At 36.0% G+C, this 14062-nt stretch overlaps 8 non-coding genes across 8 annotated transcripts; all 8 read right to left on the minus strand.

Annotated features, from left to right (window-relative positions):
* Positions 1–158: 158 nt before the first annotated feature.
* On the minus strand, positions 159–231 carry trnar-ucg (transfer RNA arginine (anticodon UCG)). The gene has a single exon. It is a non-coding gene; the product is annotated as a tRNA-Arg (tRNA).
* A 948-nt stretch (positions 232–1179) lies between these two features.
* Positions 1180–1252, minus strand: trnar-ucg (transfer RNA arginine (anticodon UCG)). The gene has a single exon. It is a non-coding gene; the product is annotated as a tRNA-Arg (tRNA).
* Positions 1253–1700: 448 nt separating this feature from the next.
* On the minus strand, positions 1701–1773 carry trnar-ucg (transfer RNA arginine (anticodon UCG)). Its single transcript has one exon. It is a non-coding gene; the product is annotated as a tRNA-Arg (tRNA).
* Positions 1774–8872: 7099 nt separating this feature from the next.
* trnar-ucg (transfer RNA arginine (anticodon UCG)) lies at positions 8873–8945 on the minus strand. The gene has a single exon. It is a non-coding gene; the product is annotated as a tRNA-Arg (tRNA).
* A 775-nt stretch (positions 8946–9720) lies between these two features.
* Positions 9721–9793, minus strand: trnar-ucg (transfer RNA arginine (anticodon UCG)). Its single transcript has one exon. It is a non-coding gene; the product is annotated as a tRNA-Arg (tRNA).
* Positions 9794–10617: 824 nt separating this feature from the next.
* On the minus strand, positions 10618–10690 carry trnar-ucg (transfer RNA arginine (anticodon UCG)). The gene has a single exon. It is a non-coding gene; the product is annotated as a tRNA-Arg (tRNA).
* A 451-nt stretch (positions 10691–11141) lies between these two features.
* On the minus strand, positions 11142–11214 carry trnar-ucg (transfer RNA arginine (anticodon UCG)). Its single transcript has one exon. It is a non-coding gene; the product is annotated as a tRNA-Arg (tRNA).
* A 2137-nt stretch (positions 11215–13351) lies between these two features.
* trnar-ucg (transfer RNA arginine (anticodon UCG)) lies at positions 13352–13424 on the minus strand. The gene has a single exon. It is a non-coding gene; the product is annotated as a tRNA-Arg (tRNA).
* Positions 13425–14062: the final 638 nt, after the last annotated feature.

Consider the following 14062-nt stretch of genomic DNA (forward strand, 5'->3'; position numbering starts at 1 on the left):
AATTTGGTTATGCTAGCGTGTGTGGAAATATTTGAACCACGTGTGTTACAATTAACCCCGCGTTTGGTTGTGCCCCGCTCACTCTACTTCATGTTCATGTGGAATTCTCCCAATGAGGTTGAGATAGACAAATGATTCAACTCAACCTTTTAAAACTGCGACCCCGGCAGGACTCGAACCTGCAATCTTCTGATCCGAAGTCAGACGCCTTATCCATTAGGCCACGAGGCCGATTACTGTAGAATAAGTAGCATTTCCACAAAATTGCCATCTAGTATCTTGTATCTAGCAAAGTCCATTGCCACAGTCACCGAATCGTTCTATAGAGAGGAATCTTTTTAAACCGAGATGAACGATTTGTTCAAAAACCAATCAGGGATGAGCTTAGTTCACCATTATTCATCTTGGTTCAAAGTTTTTAAACACACGAGCGTTTGGAGTGTACGGAAAATTGTACTGACGAGGTAATGAATGATAAATATGCATATTTTTAAACGTGCATAAAAATAATATACACTTTGAAGTTCATTTCCATCTTGTTTAGGCTAATAATTAGGTTATATTTTAGTTCTAAATACTTATGCCTATATGAGCTGAATCCTACAACAAACACTCGAAATTGCAATAAAAATATATTGCATATGTTTGTCATGGGATATTTCAATAAAAAAAAAAAACATTCCAGTGTATATTTGTAAAAGGATTTTGTCAATGCATCACACATTTTTTGTTTGTGCTGCAACGATAACAGCTAGGCCATTTAATAGCAGACACTTGTAACTAATTAGAAACACATTTTAAGCGCAGTGGTTTAAAAGAACTTCAACATAAAACAGAAATGTAAAAAAGTTACAACCATCCCCGATCTTTCCTAATACTGTATCTTAGTGGGCGTGGCTTTAAAGACAGCGTTTTCCAAACTTAACAACAATGCTTAATGCACATTTACATCCCTAGCTGTAGTTTGAGAAACGCGGATCGTATATCGTACTGTTAGCTGTCCATTAACACAGAAATTGCACTACCGGAAGAGGGTGCTACTGTAACGAAGGTGCTCTAATATCGAAGTGATTTTGAAGTGAGGAGAGTACAACGAGTACTTACGTTCAAGAATTCTCCAAATGAGATTGAGTGGGTAGTAGCTATAGGCGAATGATTCAACTCATCCTTTTAAAACTACGACCCCGGCAGGACTCGAACCTGCAATCTTCTGATTCGAAGTCAGACGCCTTATCCATTAGGCCACGAGACCAGTGATTCCAAAACGCAGTAGCATTTTCAGAAAAAGGTGATTTGTATCTATTTGTATCTAGCAAAATCCGTTGCTACAATCACAGAATCGTTCTGTAGAGTCGAATCTTTTTAAACCGAGATGAACGATTCATTCAGAAATCAATCAGGGATGAGCTTCCCAAAAGCTTCATTAGCCAGCTGTGAACTCTATAGATAACCACGTAACCTTAGTTACTTTTGGGAAACGCACCCCAGAGCTGTTCAGAGTCACCGACTTATCTAGAACTCTTTCGAGCCAACTGTTCAACAACCGATAAACACGTGAGCATTTGGAGTGTACGAATTATATATCTAAGTGATTTTGAAGTGAGGAGAGTACAACGAGTACTTACGTTCAAGAATTCTCCAAATGAGATTGAGTGGGTAGTAGCTATAGGCGAATGATTCAACTCATCCTTTTAAAACTACGACCCCGGCAGGACTCGAACCTGCAATCTTCTGATTCGAAGTCAGACGCCTTATCCATTAGGCCACGAGGCCGGTGATTTTAAATGCAGTTTTCAGAATTTTCAGAAAAAGGTGATTTGTATCTATTTGCATCTAGCAAAGTCCCGTTGCTACAATCACAGAATCGTTCTGTAGAGTTGAATCTTTAATGATAAATATATATTTTTTTTAAACGTGCTTAAAAATGATATACACCTTGAAGTTCATTTCCATCTTGTTTAGGCTTATAATTAGGTTACATTTTAGTTCTAAATACTTATGCCTATATGAGCTGAATCCTACAACAAACACTCCAAATTGCAATAAAAATATATTACATCTGTTTGTCATGGGATATTTCAATAAAAAATCATTCCAGTGTATATTTGTAAAAAGATTATGTCAAGGCATCACACATTTTCGGTTTGTGTTGCAAAGGTAACAGCTACGCCATTTAACCATCCCAGATCTCCCCTACTAATACTGTATCTTAGTCGGCGTGGCTTTAAAGACAGCATTTTCCAAACTCAAGGTGCGCTAATATTGATTAGCGCAAGGAAAGGAATTTAACATAATCGTAAGTAAGCAGGTTTTGAAGTAAGAAGAGTACAAGGAGTACTTCATTTTCATGTTCACATTCATGTGGAATTCTCCCAATGAGGTTGAGATAGGTGAATGATTCAACTCATCATTCTTTTAAAACTGCGACCCCAGCAGGACTCGAACCTGCAATCTTCTGATTCGAAGTCAGACCCTTATCCATTAGGCCACGAGGCCGGTGATTTTAAATGCAGTTTTCAGAATTTTCAGAAAAAGGTGATTTGTATCTATTTGCATCTAGCAAAGTCCCGTTGCTACAATCACAGAATCGTTCTGTAGAGTTGAATCTTTAATGATAAATATATATATTTTTTAAACGTGCTTAAAAATGATATACACCTTGAAGTTCATTTCCATCTTGTTTAGGCTAATGATTAGGTTATATTTTAGTTCTAAATACTTATGCCTATATGAGCTGAATCCTACAACAAACACTCCAAATTGCAATAAAAATATATTACATCTGTTTGTCATCTGATATTTCAATTAAAAAACCTACCAGTTTATGTTTGTAAAAGGATTACATAAAATGTCAGAGCATCACACATTTTTTGTTTGTGTTGCAAAGGTAACAGCTATGCCATTTAATTGCAGACACTTAACTAGTTGGAAACGCATTTTGAGTGCATTGGTTGAAATGTAAAAAAAAAAAAAAAAAAGTTACAACCATCCCCGATCTCCCATACTAATAGCATCTTAGTGGGCGTGGCTTCAAAGACAGCGTTTTCCTAACTTACAAAAAAAATGCATAATGCAAAATTTACATCCCTAGCTGTAGTTTAAGGTGCACTAATATTGATCACCTCAAGGAAAGGAACTTAACATAATCGACAGTAAGCAGGTTTTGAAGTGAGAAGAGTACAACTAGTAGGGGGAGAGCGGGGCACAACCTAACACTTTGTGAATTTCGCGGTTTATGTAAATCCACTTGGGGTTCAGAGTACAATTTTTTTCAACATTATTTTCACACTTGTCTAGTACAAATATATCGCTTTGTTTCATATTTACAGTGTATACGCTTTTCGTTATTTACCTCAAAAGAAAGGAAGTGAAACGTGACAACATGTAACATCTGAGGGACACGTTGTAACACGACCATATTACAGCTTAAAATGTTATCTGATCGAATGAAAAAAATATACACAACAAACTAAAATATTTTGTCAGTAAAATACATGTGTTAACTTTTTCAAATGAAGTAATGACGTTTTTTTAAAAAATAAATAAAAATGGTCTAATTTTGGAGTTTGACAATGAACATATCGCAACGATGCTTTGAACGGCCCTGATCGCAACACACAGCTGTACAGTAGTTCAAAACAATGTGGACAAATAGATGAAACACATAAAGACATTCAGAAAAACACTCCCGTCCCTCCACACACAGCTCTTGTGATAACTTGTCCATGGCACAACAATCAGACTGAGACGTGATGGCAGATACAAACATACGCAGCAAGCTTTATTGCGCTCTCCTACAACATTAGAGCATACGGGTATAAAAAATTTTCTGTGCGTCACGCAGGACCTGTGTTTTAAGTAAAACAATAAACATAAAGATATTACCCACTAAATAAACATTTGGTTGGTTTACTTTTAAGAACAAAAATAATTAAAGCTGCAAGCAGCGATGATCGGGCCCTCGCACCCGGGCTCACCGCCGACCGGTGGCTTTAGGAAAACAGCAAACGGTGGGCATTATGCTTTTAAAACAGTAAATGTAGGAAAAATAGATCAAAGTCACTTAAATGTGCCAAACCTCCTGCTGCCAGCTGGTGGCGCTATGCCTGTAACTGATTATTGACATGTAGATGTGTTCAGGCCACCACTTTCATCAAACATATGAAGTCTGGTGCAGATTGACCTTGGTATGTTTAAGTTAGTGCAAGATATGATATATCCTGCTGTCAATAGGTGGCGCTATGATGATATCTGAATATTGGCCTTAAGATGTCTTCAGGCCAGGACTCTTATCAAACATGTGAAGTTTGAGGCAGATTGGACATTTTATGGCTGAGTTATAACAACTTCTATGTCCATGACCAAACATCAAACTTTGTCAGGCCACCACGGACATGCCCTTCAACGAAAACTCAAGATCTTCGCAATTTAACATCACTTAAGCCTTTTTATTAGACTGACCGATTTTAGTGTTGATCTGTATAAATCTCTTGGAGGAATTTGTTGTAGAGTACAGCATGACACTTCCTGTTGCCAGCAGGTGGCGCTATGACTATAACTGAATATGGGAATGTAGATTTCTTCAGGTCAGGAGTGTTATCACACATGTGAAGTTTGGGACAGATCGGACATTGTATGCCTGAGTTATAGAAACTTCCTTTTTCATGGCGAAACATCGAAATTTGCGAGACCGCTATGGACACGCCCTCCAATGAAAACTCTAGATCTTTGCAATTTAACGTCACAAAGTGCTTTAGATTATACTCAGCAAATTTGGCGTTAATCCGGATAAATCTCTAGGAGGAGTTCGTTCAAGTACGAGGCCTGAAAATGGCAAAAATGACTAAATTTGCTGAGAAAATTAAAAATAACCGACTTCCTGTTGGGTGTCAAATTTTGCTCCAAGAGGCTTTTTTGTATGTATTGGACCCTATTTTAAATAGTTACCATGTTTTATGGTCTACAAGCATTTTTAAATATTATTTTAATAGTCTATAAGCATCTGTGAAATAATTATAAACAAATATATTGAAAATAAATACATATTAACTTAGTTGACTTTTTGGCCTTTTTGTATTTGTTTCTCATTCTAATTAAGTGAACTGAGCAGTATAGTGTCATACTTATAAGATACTTTGTTCTATCAGTGAGAGTGTATATATGTATTTAAATCACATAATTTTTCCTTAAAAGATAAAAAAAATATTTTAATGCTCTTTAAGCACCTATACAAAATAATTATGTAAAATTACACTGACAGTACAGTCTATATCAACTGATTCTATGGATTATTTTCACTCTTATACACTGAGAATGAGCTAAATAGCATTAGAGGTCAAACGATTCCTTATCTTATGAGGACCTCTAGTGTTCATCCCTGGTATTAGAGCTTTAATCTGACGAATTTATTTGACACTTTTAATGTTTTTGGGGCCTCTGAGCATGATAACATTTTGAAACTACGCGTATTTCCTAAGAATTTCTTGTTCTTTATATGTAAAAAGTTTTTATGAGTAAGAATAATGCAATTTAAAGATATATGAAAATAACTCTTCATCTTTTTTATTGTTACTTTCATAAATCACCACATCAACACCGTTCAAGAAATCCCAAAGCCGTTCACAATATAGGGAACATTTTCCCTATATTCTGAGGATGATGATGATAAGAACATGTAATTCATGATGATAACAAAATGTTATTATTGCTTGCTTTACGTCCACCACTTCTGTTTAAATGTCATCGTTACCTATCTGTTCCATTTGTGTGTGGACATTGCTTTGCTGGTGACTCCTGTTATAAGACATCACTCTTAAGCGATACATAACTAAGAATCAATTAGGAAAACGGTGCCCAGTTGGCACATGCATTCACAGTAACCCTCTGCCAGTTTGGATTTAAAGTTTACAGAAATGAAAGGGTTACATTTTTAAATCAACACACAGACAAATACACACTAAATATACAACTTTACCATCCAGTTTCATTTGTTAACATTGTTAACATGAACAATAATAAATAGCATTTATTAATGTTAATTAATATTAACCTAAAAAAGTACTCATATATTGTTTAAAGGTAAATTAGTATCTTTTAACATAGTGTATGTACTGTGAATTAACATGAACATGAACACAGTTCATGTGGGTATACAACAATAAACAATAAAGTGCTCAATAAACGCTTCATTCTTTCAAAATATCTTTAAAAATCAAGTTGGGTATTGTAATGGGGCGATATATAAATATAACTCATCTTAAAATGGTACAATTTTCAGATGTTTTGAACAGATAACAGCAAAGTTTGTTTTGTTGTCAAAGTTTGTCTTGAAATTGTTAGTGGTTTTTTTTTTATTGAATCAAAAATTTTAATTATGAAAATAAATGTCTATCAATGAAGATAAATCGCTCATGCTAAAAAGCTGTATTTTTCTTAATCTTTTGCTATGTGACTGAATAGGACAAGTTCATGGTACAGTTCAGTAAAAAATAAATAAAAAAACAACAACTGCAATATACAAAGAATGAAAGAGTTCGTGACCCTTTATATTTTCTCAAAGATCAGACTCTCAAAGTTCAGACTTATTTATGCAGATTAAACTACAGCAATGTGCAATGTGCAAATTGCATCTTCCTCAAAGATGGTCTTAAGCAAAACAGCATGTTCCACTGGTCTCTCTCCCTTTCACCCCTCCCCCCTTCAGTCACTCTTAGTGTCAACACAGACTGTCAGCCCAGTGACAACAGTTTACTGATTTCTTTTTTTAATTTTCTTTAATTCATAGAAGCTTGAATAACTATGATATTACCCGCACTTGCTCATAATGATTAGATCTCTTTGTGAAAAAAGTTTTAAAGAGTTTGGATGCTGCACTTTAAAGATATAAAAAATTAGGGTTATGTTTTTTAAAAAATCACCACGTCAACACCGTTCAAGATATCCCAAATCCGCTCGCAATTTAACATCTTCAGAATCTTCTCTTCATGTTAAAAAAGTTTGGTGTGAATACCTTGTTATTCTTAGAAGGAGTGTGAATTTGTTTACAGCCTGATTTTTCCAAAAATCCACATTCAAATCAAAATAGCCGGCTTCCTGTTGGTCTTAGCTAATGAGTTTGATTTAGAAAGTTGTCCAGATTGATGAGAACAATATATGTACAGAGTTTGGTGACTGTAGGAAAAACTAACCCCCCAACTTTTGTCAAAAGATGGCGCTATAGAGTGCCTGCTCCACGCCCATTTATGACCTTTTGCCAGTGTCTAACTATCATTAATATTGATGTGTGTGTTGAGTTTCATGAAATTCTAAACATGTTATCTGCTTCGAAAAGACAGGAATGTAATTTTAAAGTTTGACACGTTGCCATGGCAACAGCATTTGATTTATCATCGTACCCTTTACATATTCTTATCGGCCGTGTTTTGACATTATTTTGATGAAGTTTGAAGAAAATCAAGTAAAATTAAGAGGCTGATTTCAACGCATTTTGAAAATGACACGCTTCCTGCTACCAGTTGGTGGCGCTATAACTTTGACTCATAATAGTCACATTTATGGAATCGGCATCATACAACGAACAATCTGGTGAAGTTTCATCAGAATCAGGCAATGTGTGCAACAGTTATTAGACACTTCCTGTTTCTCATTTCTCGCCATAACTTTGTTGCCTTGCCACGGCCAAACCGTTCGAGATATCAAAAATCCCCTCGCAATTTAGCGTCCCCAATGTCTTGAGATCATGCTGACCGAGTTTGGTGACAATCGTATGGAAATCCTGGGAGGAGTACGTTAAATTCCAGAGCATGCGCTTTTTAAACAGCCCTAAATATCTCACTTCCTGTTGCGTTAAGAAAATGACATAGAGTACAAAAGTTGTTCAGCTCAATGAGTTCTATATGTGTACCGAGTTTCATATGTGTATGTTCAAGTATGTGTGCTATATGGCCCTAAAAATTCCAGGGGGCGCTGTAGAGTCCCCTTGCCACGCCCCGGTACCAGCCTCTGTGACGTCCTGATGGCCGCAGATTCCGACATGAGTGCAAATTTTCAAGAGTTTTTGAGCATGTTAAGACCCCCTTAAGTGCCCGGAAGGTTAACAAAAAAAAAAAAAAAAAAAATAAGAATCCTTAGGAAAACAAGAGGGCCTTCGCCCATTCTGGGCTCGGGCCCTAATAATTACTTGGAACATCACATTCCAAATTACTACAGCTCTCATAGAACACGACACACATAAACGAGCCAAAATGCTTTACATTTCTTGAAATAATAACATCTGAACATTGAACACTGATTGTCAGCCTTTATTCACCTGTTTCTTGTGGTTTCTTATCAAAATCCTTAGAAGTAAATAGTGTAAATTGTACCGCTTATGTCATAGAATAGCATAGTTTAATAACAGCGGGGCATATTGTAACACAGTGTTACAACGTTCCCCATCTGCGCGACTGGAGTTTAATACAGGTTAGTGTCTTCTGCTGGTTTGTCAAGCATTAATAAACTATCTAAACTGATAAATAACAAATTGGAGATTAAAATAATAGCAGTTTTGTCTAACTTTAAATGAATACTAAAAACTGAAATGAAAAGTTTACTTCAGCCAGAAATGTACTTTTACTACGGTAAAATAAATATGCAGCGATATCTTCAAAATGCTTTTGAATTTTGGTGATCTTTTTGCTCTGCATAGTGTTGCTATGGCAACTAGTAAATACGTAAATTTGGTTATGCTAGCGTGTGTGGAAATATTTGAACCACGTGTGTTACAATTAACCCCGCGTTTGGTTGTGCCCCGCTCACTCTACTTCATGTTCATGTGGAATTCTCCCAATGAGGTTGAGATAGACAAATGATTCAACTCAACCTTTTAAAACTGCGACCCCGGCAGGACTCGAACCTGCAATCTTCTGATCCGAAGTCAGACGCCTTATCCATTAGGCCACGAGGCCGATTACTGTAGAATAAGTAGCATTTCCACAAAATTGCCATCTAGTATCTTGTATCTAGCAAAGTCCATTGCCACAGTCACCGAATCGTTCTATAGAGAGGAATCTTTTTAAACCGAGATGAACGATTTGTTCAAAAACCAATCAGGGATGAGCTTAGTTCACCATTATTCATCTTGGTTCAAAGTTTTTAAACACACGAGCGTTTGGAGTGTACGGAAAATTGTACTGACGAGGTAATGAATGATAAATATGCATATTTTTAAACGTGCATAAAAATAATATACACTTTGAAGTTCATTTCCATCTTGTTTAGGCTAATAATTAGGTTATATTTTAGTTCTAAATACTTATGCCTATATGAGCTGAATCCTACAACAAACACTCGAAATTGCAATAAAAATATATTGCATATGTTTGTCATGGGATATTTCAATAAAAAATCATTCCAGTGTATATTTGTAAAAAGACTATGTCAAGGCATCACACATTTTCTGTTTGTGTTGCAAAGGTAACAGCTACGCCATTTAACCATCCCAGATCTCCCCTACTAATACTGTATCTTAGTCGGCGTGGCTTTAAAGACAGCATTTTCCAAACTCAAGGTGCGCTAATATTGATTAGCGCAAGGAAAGGAATTTAACATAATCGTAAGTAAGCAGGTTTTGAAGTAAGAAGAGTACAAGGAGTACTTCATGTTCATGTTCACATTCATGTGGAATTCTCCCAATGAGGTTGAGATAGGCGAATGATTCAACTCATCATTCTTTTAAAACTGCGACCCCGGCAGGACTCGAACCTGCAATCTTCTGATTCGAAGTCAGACGCCTTATCCATTAGGCCACGAGGCCGGTGATTTTAAATGCAGTTTTCAGAATTTTCAGAAAAAGGTGATTTGTATCTATTTGCATCTAGCAAAGTCCCGTTGCTACAATCACAGAATCGTTCTGTAGAGTTGAATCTTTAATGATAAATATATATATTTTTTAAACGTGCTTAAAAATAATATACACCTTGAAGTTCATTTCCATCTTGTTTAGGCTAATAATTAGGTTATATTTTAGTTCTAAATACTTATGCCTATATGAGCTGAATCCTACAACAAACACTCGAAATTGCAATAAAAATATATTACATCTGTTTGTCATGGGATATTTCAATAAAAAAAAAAAACATTCCAGTGTATATTTGTAAAAGGATTTTGTCAATGCATCAAACATTTTTTGTTTGTGCTGCAACGATAACAGCTAGGCCATTTAATAGCAGACACTTGTAACTAATTAGAAACACATTTTAAGCGCAGTGGTTTAAAAGAACTTCAACATAAAACAGAAATGTAAAAAAGTTACAACCATCCCCGATCTTTCCTAATACTGTATCTTAGTGGGCGTGGCTTTAAAGACAGCGTTTTCCAAACTTAACAACAATGCTTAATGCACATTTACATCCCTAGCTGTAGTTTGAGAAACGCGGATCGTATATCGTACTGTTAGCTGTCCATTAACACAGAAATTGCACTACCGGAAGAGGGTGCTACTGTAACGAAGGTGCTCTAATATCGAAGTGATTTTGAAGTGAGGAGAGTACAACGAGTACTTACGTTCAAGAATTCTCCAAATGAGATTGAGTGGGTAGTAGCTATAGGCGAATGATTCAACTCATCCTTTTAAAACTACGACCCCGGCAGGACTCGAACCTGCAATCTTCTGATTCGAAGTCAGACGCCTTATCCATTAGGCCACGAGACCAGTGATTCCAAAACGCAGTAGCATTTTCAGAAAAAAGTGATTTGTATCTATTTGTATCTAGCAAAATCCGTTGCTACAATCACAGAATCGTTCTGTAGAGTCGAATCTTTTTAAACCGAGATGAACGATTCATTCAGAAATCAATCAGGGATGAGCTTCCCAAAAGCTTCATTAGCCAGCTGTGAACTCTATAGATAACCACGTAACCTTAGTTACTTTTGGGAAACGCACCCCAGAGCTGTTCAGAGTCACCGACTTATCTAGAACTCTTTCGAGCCAACTGTTCAACAACCGATAAACACGTGAGCATTTGGAGTGTACGAATTATATATCTAAGTGATTTTGAAGTGAGGAGAGTACAACGAGTACTTACGTTCAAGAATTCTCCAAATGAGATTGAGTGGGTGGTAGCTATAGGCGAATGATTCAACTCATCATTCTTTTAAAACTGCGACCCCGGCAGGACTCGAACCTGCAATCTTCTGATTCGAAGTCAGACGCCTTATCCATTAGGCCACGAGGCCGGTGATTTTAAATGCAGTTTTCAGAATTTTCAGAAAAAGGTGATTTGTATCTATTTGCATCTAGCAAAGTCCCGTTGCTACAATCACAGAATCGTTCTGTAGAGTTGAATCTTTAATGATAAATATATATATTTTTTAAACGTGCTTAAAAATGATATACACCTTGAAGTTCATTTCCATCTTGTTTAGGCTAATGATTAGGTTATATTTTAGTTCTAAATACTTATGCCTATATGAGCTGAATCCTACAACAAACACTCCAAATTGCAATAAAAATATATTACATCTGTTTGTCATCTGATATTTCAATTAAAAAACCTACCAGTTTATGTTTGTAAAAGGATTACATAAAATGTCAGAGCATCACACATTTTTTGTTTGTGTTGCAAAGGTAACAGCTATGCCATTTAATTGCAGACACTTAACTAGTTGGAAACGCATTTTGAGTGCATTGGTTGAAATGTAAAAAAAAAAAAAAAAAAGTTACAACCATCCCCGATCTCCCATACTAATAGCATCTTAGTGGGCGTGGCTTCAAAGACAGCGTTTTCCTAACTTACAAAAAAAATGCATAATGCAAAATTTACATCCATAGCTGTAGTTTAAGGTGCACTAATATTGATCACCTCAAGGAAAGGAACTTAACATAATCGACAGTAAGCAGGTTTTGAAGTGAGAAGAGTACAACTAGTAGGGGGAGAGCGGGGCACAACCTAACACTTTGTGAATTTCGCGGTTTATGTAAATCCACTTGGGGTTCAGAGTACAATTTTTTTCAACATTATTTTCACACTTGTCTAGTACAAATATATCGCTTTGTTTCATATTTACAGTGTATACGCTTTTCGTTATTTACCTCAAAAGAAAGGAAGTGAAACGTGACAACATGTAACATCTGAGGGACACGTTGTAACACGACCATATTACAGCTTAAAATGTTATCTGATCGAATGAAAAAAATATACACAACAAACTAAAATATTTTGTCAGTAAAATACATGTGTTAACTTTTTCAAATGAAGTAATGACGTTTTTTTAAAAAATAAATAAAAATGGTCTAATTTTGGAGTTTGACAATGAACATATCGCAACGATGCTTTGAACGGCCCTGATCGCAACACACAGCTGTACAGTAGTTCAAAACAATGTGGACAAATAGATGAAACACATAAAGACATTCAGAAAAACACTCCCGTCCCTCCACACACAGCTCTTGTGATAACTTGTCCATGGCACAACAATCAGACTGAGACGTGATGGCAGATACAAACATACGCAGCAAGCTTTATTGCGCTCTCCTACAACATTAGAGCATACGGGTATAAAAAATTTTCTGTGCGTCACGCAGGACCTGTGTTTTAAGTAAAACAATAAACATAAAGATATTACCCACTAAATAAACATTTGGTTGGTTTACTTTTAAGAACAAAAATAATAATTACTTGGAACATCACATTCCAAATTACTACAGCTCTCATAGAACACGACACACATAAACGAGCCAAAATGCTTTACATTTCTTGAAATAATAACATCTGAACATTGAACACTGATTGTCAGCCTTTATTCACCTGTTTCTTGTGGTTTCTTATCAAAATCCTTAGAAGTAAATAGTGTAAATTGCACCGCTTATGTCATAGAATAGCATAGTTTAATAACAGCGGGGCATATTGTAACACAGTGTTACAACGTTCCCCATCTGCGCGACTGGAGTTTAATACAGGTTAGTGTCTTCTGCTTGTTTGTCAAGCATTAATAAACTATCTAAACTGATAAATAACAAATTGGAGATTAAAATAATAGCAGTTTTGTCTAACTTTAAATGAATACTAAAAACTGAAATGAAAAGTTTACTTCAGCCAGAAATGTACTTTTACTACGGTAAAATAAATATGCAGCGATATCTTCAAAATGCTTTTGAATTTTGGTGATCTTTTTGCTCTGCATAGTGTTGCTATGGCAACTAGTAAATACGTAAATTTGGTTATGCTAGCGTGTGTGGAAATATTTGAACCACGTGTGTTACAATTAACCCCGCGTTTGGTTGTGCCCCGCTCACTCTACTTCATGTTCATGTGGAATTCTCCCAATGAGGTTGAGATATAGACAAATGATTCAACTCAACCTTTTAAAACTGCGACCCCGGCAGGACTCGAACCTGCAATCTTCTGATCCGAAGTCAGACGCCTTATCCATTAGGCCACGAGGCCGATTACTGTAGAATAAGTAGCATTTCCACAAAATTGCCATCTAGTATCTTGTATCTAGCAAAGTCCATTGCCACAGTCACCGAATCGTTCTATAGAGAGGAATCTTTTTAAACCGAGATGAACGATTAGTTCAAAAACCAATCAGGGATGAGCTTAGTTCACCATTATTCATCTTGGTTCAAAGTTTTTAAACACACGAGCGTTTGGAGTGTACGGAAAATTGTACTGACGAGGTAATGAATGATAAATATGCATATTTTTAAACGTGCATAAAAATAATATACACTTTGAAGTTCATTTCCATCTTGTTTAGGCTAATAATTAGGTTATATTTTAGTTCTAAATACTTATGCCTATATGAGCTGAATCCTACAACAAACACTCGAAATTGCAATAAAAATATATTGCATATGTTTGTCATGGGATATTTCAATAAAAAATCATTCCAGTGTATATTTGTAAAAAGACTATGTCAAGGCATCACACATTTTCTGTTTGTGTTGCAAAGGTAACAGCTACGCCATTTAACCATCCCAGATCTCCCCTACTAATACTGTATCTTAGTCGGCGTGGCTTTAAAGACAGCATTTTCCAAACTCAAGGTGCGCTAATATTGATTAGCGCAAGGAAAGGAATTT

This window comes from Garra rufa, chromosome 3, assembly GCF_049309525.1.
Source record: "Garra rufa chromosome 3, GarRuf1.0, whole genome shotgun sequence".
Lineage (NCBI taxonomy): Eukaryota > Metazoa > Chordata > Actinopteri > Cypriniformes > Cyprinidae > Garra > Garra rufa.